The 12,457-nt window shown below is 47.0% G+C and overlaps 1 protein-coding gene across 3 annotated transcripts in view; it reads left to right on the forward strand.

Annotated features, from left to right (window-relative positions):
• PIK3R3 (phosphoinositide-3-kinase regulatory subunit 3) overlaps window positions 1-12,457 on the forward strand; it is a 133,653-nt gene that overhangs the window by 4,017 nt on the left and 117,179 nt on the right. Inside the window, exons 2-3 of one of the 3 annotated variants that reach the window (XM_063721960.1) lie at window positions 7,830-7,901; window positions 11,017-11,097. The exons of the other annotated variants lie outside the window; for them this stretch is intronic. The gene's annotated coding sequence lies outside the window, so the exon portion shown is untranslated. The remainder of the gene's footprint in view (window positions 1-7,829; window positions 7,902-11,016; window positions 11,098-12,457) is intronic. 3 annotated transcript variants of the gene reach the window in all.

Raw genomic sequence — 12,457 nt, forward strand, 5'->3', positions numbered from 1 at the left:
ATCACAGAATTCCAGCATGGTAGAATCTGGGTTACAGAAACTAAGAAATTCAGAATTGTGGCATTACTGAGTTCCAGATGACAAAATTAGAATATCCTTGAAATGGACATCTTGAGAAATCAATTAATAAAGCCCTTACATTCAGGTGGCTGTCTAAACTAGAGGATTTCCTGCTGGGGATAGGCAAAGTTGTCCGCACATGAACTCTGAGGGGAGGTAGGGAGCCTGGGACACATAAGCCTAAACAGGCAGGGCCAGGAGCGGTGGCTCACGCCTGTAATCCCAGCACTTTGGGAGGCTGAGGCTGGTGGATCACCTGAGGTCAGGAGTTTGAGACCAGCCTGGCCAACATGGTGAAGCCCCATCTCTACTAAAAATACAAAAATTAGCCGGGTATGGTGGCAGGTACCTGTAATCCCAGCTACTTGGGAGGCTGAGGCAAGAGAATCGCTTGAACCTGGGAGGCAGAGGTTGCAGTGAGCCGAGATCATGCCATTGCACTCCAGCCTGGGGGACAAGACCTAGACTTTGTCTCAAAACAAACAAACACCAAACCAGGCAGAAGACAGACTTTGTCCATGAGAACACATTTCTGGTTCCTGAAGATGAGGGGCAGGGGGCAGCAGGTGGGGATAGAGAAAGCAGAACTATACAAAGAAAACATAACCTAAAGAAAGAATCACCAAGTAGCATAATATGCTGACCCCAGCATCTCCAGCTTCCCCATAACTGCGGTTACCATCAGCCCAGGACATTTCTTTCCAAAGGTTAGTAAGACTCCTTATCATATTGGAATGGCTATCTTTTTCAGGAAGAAAGGTACCGAACAGAAAATACTCCATGCTTTTCTCGGGGTGGCTGGGAGGAATAGACTGTCTTCAAAGGTGCTAAGCCCTGAGCCACATGATGACACCAAAGCCACTCCATGTGGTGGGGTTCAGAGCTCCCAGCAAGGTCCTGATAGAGGACCCTGTGGAGAGCGCCTGGGTGGGGTGGTGCCTAGGGGGGCTGACCATCTCTACAGAAGGAGCCAATCTTGAGGCAAAATTTGTATGGGGACCCTTGTCCAATCTTTGGGGCTGGTTATTCAGCAAACAACAAAGGTATTTACCTAGCACTTCTGGGAAACTACTGCAAACTCGGGAACCCAGAAGGAGCAGTTCCAAAGAGAGGCAAATGCCAGGCCCTGCTGGGCATGGGAAATGGGGCAATGTCAGCTGAAGGTCTTCTTGCTCAGCTGTCTGTCCTTGGATTCAGCTTAATACCTCAGCCCTGACCTCTACTCACACGCCCATTTGCCTCCCTCTCCTTGCTTGCCTGCTGTTCTATGTACTTATACCTGCTGTGTGACCTTTGGCAAGTTCTATCCCATCTCTGGGCGTCAAATCTCCTTTGCTGTCTTTTGAAGTCTATAATTGGGTTTAAGTGCAGCTTTTAGGATTGTATATTCCTGCTTTTGTCCAGAGAAGTTTTAGCTTCAGGTATCTCCATTCCCAGCTTCCAGAAAAAGTATCAGGCAGCTTCAGGGGAGAATGCAGGGAATAGGGAATAAAAATAATGCCCACATTTGACATCCTAAATGTGTCAATGCCTATGATAGGTGTTTTCATAAATCTTATGCCCACAACCAACACTCCTTGTGTATAAATCATTGCTCCCATTTTATAGATGAAGAAACAGAGGCCCAGGGAGGGTAGATAAGATGCCTAAGATCATCCAGCTAGGGAGTAACAGAACTGGAATCTCACCTAGGTCTGTCTAAATCTGAGGGCTGTGGTTTCAGATTAGCATTACTCCATGAGGCTTCAATAGGTAAAATGTGAGTCCATGGATGAGAGTTTCAGGAAGAAGTGGTCCATGCAGCCCTGAGAGGCAGTGAGTTCCATTCGTAAGTGCAATAGGAGCTGACAGCTTCTTGTGCTGTGAAAAAAGCTGAACCAAGGTTCCTTCTATTTGGGAACTCTGGGTAGTCTCAGCTCAGATTAGAGATAGCTGGGCTGAATTGGGGGTGAGGAGGTTAGAGTGGAGCATGGAATGGTCCTGAACTGGTCTTCAGGGAGTTGAGGGGCTATGCCACTGTTCCTGGAGATAGTGTGTATGTGTTGAGGAGGGGGTGTAAAGGGGGCTTCTTCACTTTCTGGGATGGGCCAGTTCACCCTCCCCACCATCCCCAGCTGGAGCTGGTTGTCAGGCCTCCAGAGCCAGGGGCAGGGGGACTTTCCAGCTGGGATAGCATCATGATGTGTTGACAACAGATTCACTGCCTTGAGGTTCCCAGCAATCTTGCACAATTGCCTCAGTTAACTGATCGAAGGGAGGTGGGAGGATTTCAGATCCCCTGATTCCAGCCCGGCTCTGCCCTGGCCAAGGTTGGGTTATGATAAGGAGGCTGGGCAATCCAGCCACTGGCTGATAGGGTCACTGGCTCATAGGGTCAGGGCTGGAGGCAGCCCTGGGGGGTCATCTCATTTAGCTCCCTCACTGGAAGGGTGAAGGAGTCTGAGGTCCAGAGAGGGAACAGGTCCTGCCAAGGGTCACACAGAACCGCTGCTGTCCCCAACACTCCCCTTGGCACCAAGGACACAGAACTGAATCAGTCCTGGTCCTTGTTCTTGAGAGCTTGCACCCTAATGGAGAAAACAGACTAGCAGACACACCAAGAAAAATGTCAGGGCTAAAAGAGAGGCTCGGACTTTGTATACTAAAAGCTTAGAGAAGTAGGGATACAGACCTCCTAGAGGCTCCACAGAAGATGCCATAAGTAGTTTTTTTTTTAATTTAATTTAATTTAATTAATTTATTTTTTTTGAGATGGAGTCTTGCTCTGTCGCCTTGGTTGGAGTGCAATGGTGTGATCTAGGCTCACTGCAACTTCCGCCTCCCAGGTTCAAGTGCATGCCTCAGCCTCCCAAGTAGCTGAGGTTACAAGCATGCATCACCACACCTAGCTAATTTTTGTATTTTTAGTAGAGACAGGGTTTCACCATGTTGGCCAGGCTGGTCTCAAACTCCTGATTTCAAGTGATCTGCTGTCCTCAGCCTCCCAAAGTGCTGGTATTACAGGCATGAGTCACTGCACCCGGCCACAGGTAGTTTTTAAACTGGGCTTAAAGAATGGGCAAAATTTTAGCTAATGCAAAGGGGAAAGAACTTTCCTGACTGAGAAACAGCGTGAGTGGAAGCCCAGAGCAGGCACTGAGTGGCCGTGTGAGATGACTGAAGGGCAGTAGCATAGCCAGGGCCAGGACTTGAGGTCAGGATGCTTGTGCTCTGTGAGCACACAGTAGTCACCAAGGTGCAGGCCTCAGGGATATGAGGACCCCAGAAGGAGCAGGTAGGGGGAACCTGATGAGACTACAGCTGAGAGATTCTTAACAGTAGAGGTGGGGGCTGTTATACTCACCACCTCCAGGCTGGCAGTTTCCTTTAATCCAAGACACACACATACACACAAAGCCTTTACGCCTATCTCCCTCCACGAGAACCCAGGCCCACCTCAAGATCTGGCCTAGAGGAGGAGGCTGCTCCTCACCTAGCTAGCTGCCTCTCCACCCAGGTTTCAAGGCCAGGGCGCACACCCCCTCCTTGCAGTAGCTTCCTCCCCACTGCCCCATTTCCCCTCCCCCCACACCCTCGTCTCTGGACCAGGAAGGGATGGGGGCATCCAGAGCTTCGGAGCTTTGGCAGCAGCTAGCCTTCTCGCGGCTGCTGTGATGCAAATCCGCTCCGGATTTATTCGCGGGGCGTTCTTTCCGTAAAGCGAGGCGCACCCGGCGCCAGCGCTTGGCTGGAAGTGCCTTTCCTGGCCCTGACCCAAGGGCGCCAGGGCCCAGAACTGGGGGTGCCTTCCCCGCTTGAGTCAAGCAGCTAGGGTCCTGGGCGCGCGGGTGGGAGCGAAGCAGGGAGTCGCGGGGTGGGGCTATAATTAACCGCGCCGGGCGCGGAGTCAGGAAAAGGAAGCCAAGATCTTGAAGGACTTGTAGCTGGTTGAACGCAGCTACAAGTGGGGGGTCTGGGGAGCTCCTTAAACAGGCTGGACTCTGGTCTCGAGGTCTGAGCCTGGGTTTTGGTAAAGAAAATTTGAAGGTTTGAGGCTGGCAAGCATGTTTAAGGTTGGGGGCGTGGGGTGGAGGATGCAGAATCCACGTCCCCTATCCGGAAAGCGGCTCCATTGTCTTGCTTGTCCCTGTCTAAACGTAGTTTGGACACCACTAGCGAATTCGACCGATTACTGTTCTCATCCTCGAGGTGCCCTCGCAAGGAAGCGAAGTGGGCTCACTAGCAGTTACTACTCAAGGGCCTGAGAGCCTGAGGCTTCTGGGGACCGGAAGGAGGGGTGGGGGAAGGGCATGCCGAACTAGGAGTGTGCTGTGTACTTCCAGAGGCTCCAGCTTCAGGAAAGAGAACTGCAGTTTGTGGTGTAAAAAGCTTGTATGACCTGGCCAGGCGTGGTGGCTCACGCCTCCCAGCACTTTGGGAGGCAGAGGCGGGCAGATCACTTGAGGCCAGGAGTTGGAGAACAGCCTGGCCAACATGGTGAAACCCCGTCTCTACTAAAAATACAAAAATTAGCCAGGCGTGGAGGCGCACACCTGTAATCCCAACTACTCGGGGGGCTGAAGCACAAGAGTCGCTTGAACCTGGGAGGCTGAGGTTGCACTGAGCCAAGATCATGTCACTGCACTCCAGCCCGGGCGACAGAGCGAGACTCTGTCTCAGAAAAAAAAGAAAAGAAAAGAAAAGAAAAAAAGCCTATAAGCATAGGAATGGACAGATGGTATTATTGAGTGCCTATGCATACCAGATGAAGGGTGTTCACCAAATTGACCAAAAAAAGAGTGCTTCTTATTTTTTCTTGGTACCTTCATAATAAGAAAAGGACAGGCCGGGCACGGTGGCTCACGCCTGTAATCCCAGCACTTTGGGAGGCCGAGGCGGGCGAATCACGAGGTCAGGAGATCGAGACCATCTTGGCTAACACAGGTGAAACCCCGTCTCTACTAAAAAAAAATACAAAAAATTAGCTGGGCGTGGTGGCGGGCACCTGTAGTCCCAGCTACTTGACAGGCTGAGGCAGAATGGCGTGAACCTGGGAGGTAGAGCTTGCAGTGAGCTGAGATCGTGCCACTGCAGTCCAACCTGAGCTACAGAGCGAGACTCCATCTAAAAAAAAAAAAAAAAAAAGGACAAAGCAGCTGTTTAAATTAAAAATAAACAAATAAATAGACGTGGATTTCAACACTGCTGAACCACTTACCGTTTGGCCCTGGAAAATTTGCTTCAACTTCTCCAGGCCTCAGTTTTCTTATCTGTAAATTAAGAATAATAGGGGCCAGGCACAGTGGCTCACGCTTGTAATCCCAGCACTTTAGGAGGCTGAGGAGGGCGGATCATCTGAGGTCGGGAGTTGGAGACCAGCCTGACCAACATGGAGTAAACCCCGTCTCTGCTAAAAATACAAAATTAGCCAGGCATGGTGGCACATACCTGTAATCCCAGCTACTCAGGAGGCTGAGGCAGGAGAATCACTTGAACCTGAGAGGTGGAGGTTGTGGTGAGCCGAGATCACGCCATTGCATTCCAGCCTGGGCAACAAGAGTGAAACTCCATCTCAAAAAAAAAAAAAAAAAAAGAAGAAGAAGAAGAAGAATAGGAATACCTAGGTGTTGTGAGGATTGAAATAAGGCATCAGAGGTGTTTGAATAGTGCTCCCTAAATGGCAGCAATAAGAACACTTAGCCTTGTTCGGGGGTATGTGTGGCGAACTGGGGAGCAAAAAGTCTTCTGGAAGAGTAGAAATCTGAGCTAAATCTCAAAATATGAGTAGGAGCTGGTCTCCGGGAAACAAAGGGAGGAAGTTACTCGGGAGACTGAGACGGGAAGATTGCTTGAGACCCGTCTGGGCAACATAGTGAGATTCTGTCTCTAAAAAAAAGTAGAAAACTTAGTGGGGCATAGTGATGCGCCTGTAGTCCCAGCTACTCAGGAGGCTCAGGCAGGAGGATCCTGTGAGCCCAGGAGTTTGAGGTTGCAACGAGCTATGATCATGCCACTGCACTCTAGCCTGGAACGCACAGTGAGACCCCCATCTCAAAAAAAAAGGGATGGGGGGAGTGAGGAGGAAGAGAAGGATGTTAATGACAGAGGGAATAGCATAAGCAAAACCAGGTAGGTAAGAGCCAGGACAGAAAATCTGGGGAAACTACAGGTGTAAGACAGGAAGTAGAAAGAGATGAGGTTAGAAAGGTAAGCAGGGACCAGACTGGGGCAAGGTAGGGGGCTTGGAGTTATTGAGGCCAGTTTTTTTTGTTGTTATTGAGACGGAGTTTCGCTCTTGTTGCCCAGGCCGTAGTGCAATGGCGCAATCTCGGCTCACTGCATCTCCGCCTCCCGGGTTCAAGCGATTCTCCTGTTGAGGCTGGTTTTTATCCTGAGAGCCTTTGAGGAGTTTTCAGCAGAAGCAAGAGATAGGCTCCCTGTGGGGCAGTGGGGAGTCAAGGAGACCTGTGAAGAGGAGGCTGTGGCAATGCCTCAGGGGAGGGGGATCGTGGCATGAACCACAGTGTTGGCCCTGGGATGGAAAGAAATGGATGGAGCTGAGAGGTACAAGTGACAGGTCTTGGTGATGAATTGAATGGGTAACATAAGTGAGAGGGAGGTATGAGGATGATATCCTGATTTCCAGCTTGGGTCCTGGGTGGTGCTATTCACTGAGACAGGGAGCAGGAAGAATAACATATTTGGGAGGAGGCTGAGTTCAGTTTTGGACATGCCTATGACCACACCCCTAGATAGATCCTCAATAATTGGAGTCCTGTAATCCTCCTACCTGTTAACTACTCTGTCCAGAGATGGCAGAGGTATTATTAGTCAGTGCTGGTTGTTTGTTCCCTGGCTGTGGCTCGTTGGAGGTCTGACTGGCGACGCCATAGAGGTAGGGGGTGCCACTGCTACCACTGGGCTGGGCCTAGTGAGTCTCCTTTGTGGTCTGGTCAGCCAGGCAGTTTCTCTGGGCACAATCATGTTATATGAGCTCAAGGATTGGGTTGTCAGACTGTTCCCAAAGAGAATCCAAGGAGGGAGACAGTGCTCTGTGCTGTGGAGATTACTGTCTCTATTTTACAGCTGAGGAAACTGAGGCTCAGGAATTGAGTGGCAGAGCCAGGAGGTGAATGAAGGTCTGTGTGATGTCTTCTCACAGTACCAGCTGCCACATCATCAATGGTGACATCTGCTCTAAGAGGGCAGGGAAAGCACCAGGGCCATGGTTCCTTGGGGGAGGAATGCCATCTGGGGAGTAGGAGGGATCAGGAAGGAGAAAGGGAAAGCTTCCTGGAGGTGGTACCATTTGTGTTGTCCTAGAAGCATCATCTTGTTTTCTGTCTCTCTAGCTAGTAATCATTGAGAATCACTTGTTGCCTGCAGTGAGGGAGACCTTTTTGTCTGAAGGGCCTCTAGGCAGAATGTCTTCTTGGACCTCAAAAAGTGGCAAGCTGGAATTCCTGCAGACAGCTCCCACAGGCAAGCCTGACATGGGGGCACTTCTACCTCAGTCTCTGGCATTGGTCAGCTGGGGCATCCCTTTTGCACTGGTACTTCACTAGCAGCTGGAAACCCAGTTGTCTATTCATTTTCATATCAAGGTCAGCACAAGTTTATGTTCTGTTTTCAGGTTTTATTTTACTTTTAAAAAAAGCATCGTGGAATGAAGTGATAGATTCTGTCTAAAGAAGGACTGGCAATTATGAGAAAAACTTTCTGTGGATAATTGAGGGAAGGTTTTAAGACATAAAAGAAATGTCGCTAACCTTCATCTGTCATCCATCAAGCATTTTCCCTCAGGTGTCCAAAAGGCTGAAGCAGCCTGATGTGGTATAAAGGGGTGGCCATATTCTTCATAGGTAAGAACAGGTGACTTCCAAAATAATGTTTAAGTAATGTTTGTTCATTGTAGAAAACTTGAAAAATACAGGCAAATAAAAAGAAAAAATATATAAAGTATCCTTTAAGAAATGAACAGTGTGGTCGGGCGTGGTGACTCGTGCCTGTAATCCCAGCACTTTGGAAAGCTGAGGTGGGTGGATCACTTGAGGTGAAGAGTTTGAGACCAGCTTAACTAACATGGTAAAACCTCATCTCTACTAAAAGTACAAAATATTAGCCGGGCATGGTGGCGCATGCCTGTAATCCCAGCTACTCCAGAGGCTGAGGCAGGAGAATCACTTGAACCTGGGAAGTGGAAGTTGCAGTGAGTCAAGATTGTGCCACTGTACTCCAGCCTGGGCGACAGAGCAAGACTCTGTCTCGGAAAAAATAAATAAATAAATAAACACTGCTCTCATTTTTTATATATGGAAATCAGAGTATCATGTATTTTTAAATTTTGGGGTATATGTGTTTTTCTTTTACATGATTAATATTATACCACATAGACAGTTTTGTATCTTGCTTTAATTTAATTAATTAATTAATTAATTTATTTATTTATTTATTTGAGATGGAGTCTCACTCTGTCACCCAGGCTGGAGTGCAGTGGGACGATCTCGGCTCACTGCAACCTCTGCTTCCTGGGCTCAAGTGATCCTCCTGAGTAGCTGGAACTACAGGCACACACCGTCACTCTCAGCTAATTTTTTTATTTTTTTGTGGAGATGGGGTTTTGCCATGTTTTCCAGGCTGGTCTCTAACTCCTGGGCTCAAGTGGTCCCCCACCTGGGCCTCCCAAAGTGCTGGGATTACAGGCATGAGCCACCCTACTCAAGCCACCATGCTCAGCCTATTTTACCAAACTCTTATCCTTAGATGTATAAATTGTTTCTAATTTTTTGCTATTCTAAAAATACTATGAAAAAAATCTTTTTTTTTTTTTTTTTTTTTTTTTTTTTTTTGAGACGGAGTCTCACTCTGTCGCCCAGGCTGGAGTGCGGTGGTGCGATCTCGGCTCACTGCAAGCTCCGCCTCCCGGGTTCACGCCATTCTTCTGCCTCAGCCTCCTGAGTAGCTGGGACTACAGGTGCCCGCCACCACATCCAGCTAATTTTTTGTATTTTTAGTAGAGACAGAGTTTCACCATGTTAGCCAGGATGGTCTCGATATTCTGACCTCGTGATCTGCCCACCTTGGCCTCCCAAAGTGCTGGGATTACAGGCGTGAGCCACCGCACCCAGCCTGAAGAAAATCTTTATGCGTAAATCTTTGTTGATATTTTGGCTTACATTCTTTCCTTCTTTTTCTGAAATTGGGTCTTGTTCTGTTGCCCAGACAGGAGTGCAGTGGCTATTCACAGGTGAAGTCATAGCACATTATAGCCTCAAACTCCTGGGCTCCAGCGATCCTCCTGGCTCAGCCTCCCAAGTAGCTGGAACTATAGGTGCATGCCACCATGCCTGGCTTGGATTATTTTCTTACAATTTTTTCTGGAAGTGGAATTACTGGGTCAGAGGATCAAAATATTTTTAAGGATCTTGACATATATTGCCAAAATGCTTTCCAGAAAGGTTGTGCCAATTACATGCCATCACCCTGATATTAATGTACCTGTCCTATGACATAGCACTGAGTATTAACATTTTAAAAATCCTTGGCTGGGTACAGTGGCTCATGCCTGTAATCTCAGCACTTTGGGAGGCCAAGGCAAGAGGATCACTTGAGGCCAGGAGTTTGAGACCAGCCTAGGCAACATAGTGAGACACTGTCTCTACAAAAAAAAAAAAAAAAAAAAAATTAGCTAGGTATGGTGGGACATGCCTGTAGTTCCAGCTACTAAGGGAGGCTAAGGTCGGGGGATCATTTGAGCCCAGGAGTTCAAGGCTGCAGTGAGCTATGATTGTGCCACTGTACTCTGAGTGACAGAGTGAGACCCTGACAAAAAAAAAAGATCCTTGCAAATTTGATAAGTGAATCATTACTTTTTGGGTGTTTAGTAGTTTCTTGGAGGACCAAGAGGCATAGTTTAATCAGGTCAATGATGTGGTCCAATCTGATTGGTGAATTCCTCTACTGATCAGACTATCTCCTTAACTACATTGATGCAGTTTGGCCATTATTGTTTTTTACCCTCCTGGGAGTCTCTCCTTTTGGTTACGGTCTCCCTATTTTCCTTTGGGGAGCACTCCTCCCCATCTTGGTCCATGTGTTCCAACTGGGCCTAGTCCACACCTGAGTTCCACGGATGGGCACTGAAATCCTATCTTGGCCAATCATGACAAAAATTGGTTCAGTGATGGGCATTTCACCCAAGTGGGGCAATGAGTGCATTTTGCTGGAATAAATGGGACAGAGGCCCTCTCTCCAATTATGGGGTTAAGGATAGAGAACTGAAGCTGAAAAATGTAGGCCTGGAGATGGCTGTTGGTCGTCTTTGCCATTCAAGGGGAGAGCCTACTTGAGATGGAAGTCAACATTAGTTAAGAGATGCCAAGAAATGGAGAACACATACCTGAAGATTTTTTTGAGCTCCTGGGTTCAGCTGCCTGGGTTTTCTGTTAATGAGGCAACAAATCCTCCCTTTAAAAAAGACAGTTTGAGCTAGGTTTCTATTATACGCAACTGAAAAAGTCCTATGGTTTTGCATGGTGTTAAAAGGCAAATGTGCCTAATTTGTTACAGAATCATAGGTTCTAAAAGTTGAAGAATCTTCACCACCTTCTTCTTCCATGTTTTATACACAGACCTACATGTATTTTAGTTAGATATCAGTCCAGTCTTTGCTTGCTTAAATCCAAGGATGGAGTACTCACTGTCTTAAGAGGTCATCTGTCCCATCACTGGAGAGTCAGTGTTGAAGGAGAGATTTTTGGTTTTTGTTTTCTCATAAACTGGAAGAACTAAATAAACTATCCCCATGCCTGAAAATCAAGACAAAGGAATAACCTAATCTGATGAATCAACTATTTTGGACAAATCATTGGCTGTGCAAAAGGAGAGGCTAAAGAACTAAGTTTAGGGACAGAACAGAGCTACATGAATGAATTTAAAAATGAGGTTTTTGTTTGCTTGTGTGTTTTTGCTTTTGAGAATCCGGGAGTCAGGAAGAGAGGGCTGGAGAGAAAAAGAGGAGGAAAAAGAAAGTAAAAAACAACACGGCATAGCAGAAAGGTAATGACAAGAATTTAGTATTAAATTTGGGTAGTTTCCTGTGGCTATGCTAAATCTCATGACAGTAAAGTTTGGTAACAAATGCCCCTGGTAAGCGATTTTTTTTCTGTGTGTGTATATGTGTGTGTGTGTGTGTGCATGGTACTCATAGACAGGGCTGAGAACCAGGTGCAGGACGGGGATAACACATGTGGCATATGTGGTGATCTACAAGCTAAATTCAGATAGTGGAAGCTGAAACTTAGAGCCAGAGGTGATGATGACAATGTAATTGTCCTGGGGATTTTCTGTAATCTCTGGAAATATTTTGGGGAATCTTTGGGAATGAGGGCTTGAGCCAGTCTTATCTGGTCCTTAAGGGGCAGAGAGAGCCCCAGCTAACAACTGGATCATGCTCAAAATCTAGTCTTATTATAATATAATTTTGTCTTACATTAAGGCAAAATTAGCCTCTCTAAAGCCTTCCTATGATCAAAGGTATTTGCCTTTGAGGGCCATGGAGACTCTGTTCCCCTTGTTCCACGTGACTGTAACTTTATCATCTGACTTTGGAGTCAGAACTGAGTTTGAATCTGGGCTTTGCCCCTGACTGTGTGACCATGGAATTTATAATCTAGTGGAAGGAGACTGAAAATAAACAAATGAATAAAATAGGTAGTATTACAGATAGAGATAAGTGTTATGGAGTTAAAGCAGGTAACGGGGAGACAAAGTAGGTAAGGAGAGTGCCATGGGGATTATTTGCCATTTTATTTTATTTATTTATTTATTTATTTATTTATTTGTTTATTTATTTTTGAGACAGAGTCTCACTTTGCTGCCCAGGCTGGAGTGCAGTGGTGCCATCTCGGCTCACTGCAACTTCTGTCTCCCAGATTCAAGCAATTCTCCTGCCTCAGCCTCCTGAGTAGCTGGGATAACAGGCACGCGCCACCATGCTTGTCTAATTTTTTGTATTTTTGGTAGAGACGGGGTGTCACCATATTGGTTAGGCTGGTCTTGAACTCCTGACCTTGTGATCCACCCATCTCGGCCTCCCAAAGTGCTGGGATTACAGGCGTGAGCCACTGTGCCTGGCTGTAATCTATTGTTATTAAGATGACAACTTAGTCTTCAACCTTGTCAACCATTCTTTTTTGATAATGATTTGTGATTCTCTCTCCATCCCAGTTCTGTTTCTCTGACTCATGATCTTTTTAGCCTATCTTTCTTCTGCAGTTTGTTAATCAGTCACTAAATGTACCAGCACCTGCTATATGCTACACACTAGGTTGTAGGACTTTCTTAAGATGCCTACTGTCCCATGGGGGAGAGAACAGCTGTACATTAGTAGCCACTGTATAAAGCAGAGCAGGCCCAA

This window comes from Pongo abelii, chromosome 1 (assembly GCF_028885655.2).
Source record: "Pongo abelii isolate AG06213 chromosome 1, NHGRI_mPonAbe1-v2.0_pri, whole genome shotgun sequence".
NCBI classification, from domain to species: domain Eukaryota; kingdom Metazoa; phylum Chordata; class Mammalia; order Primates; family Hominidae; genus Pongo; species Pongo abelii.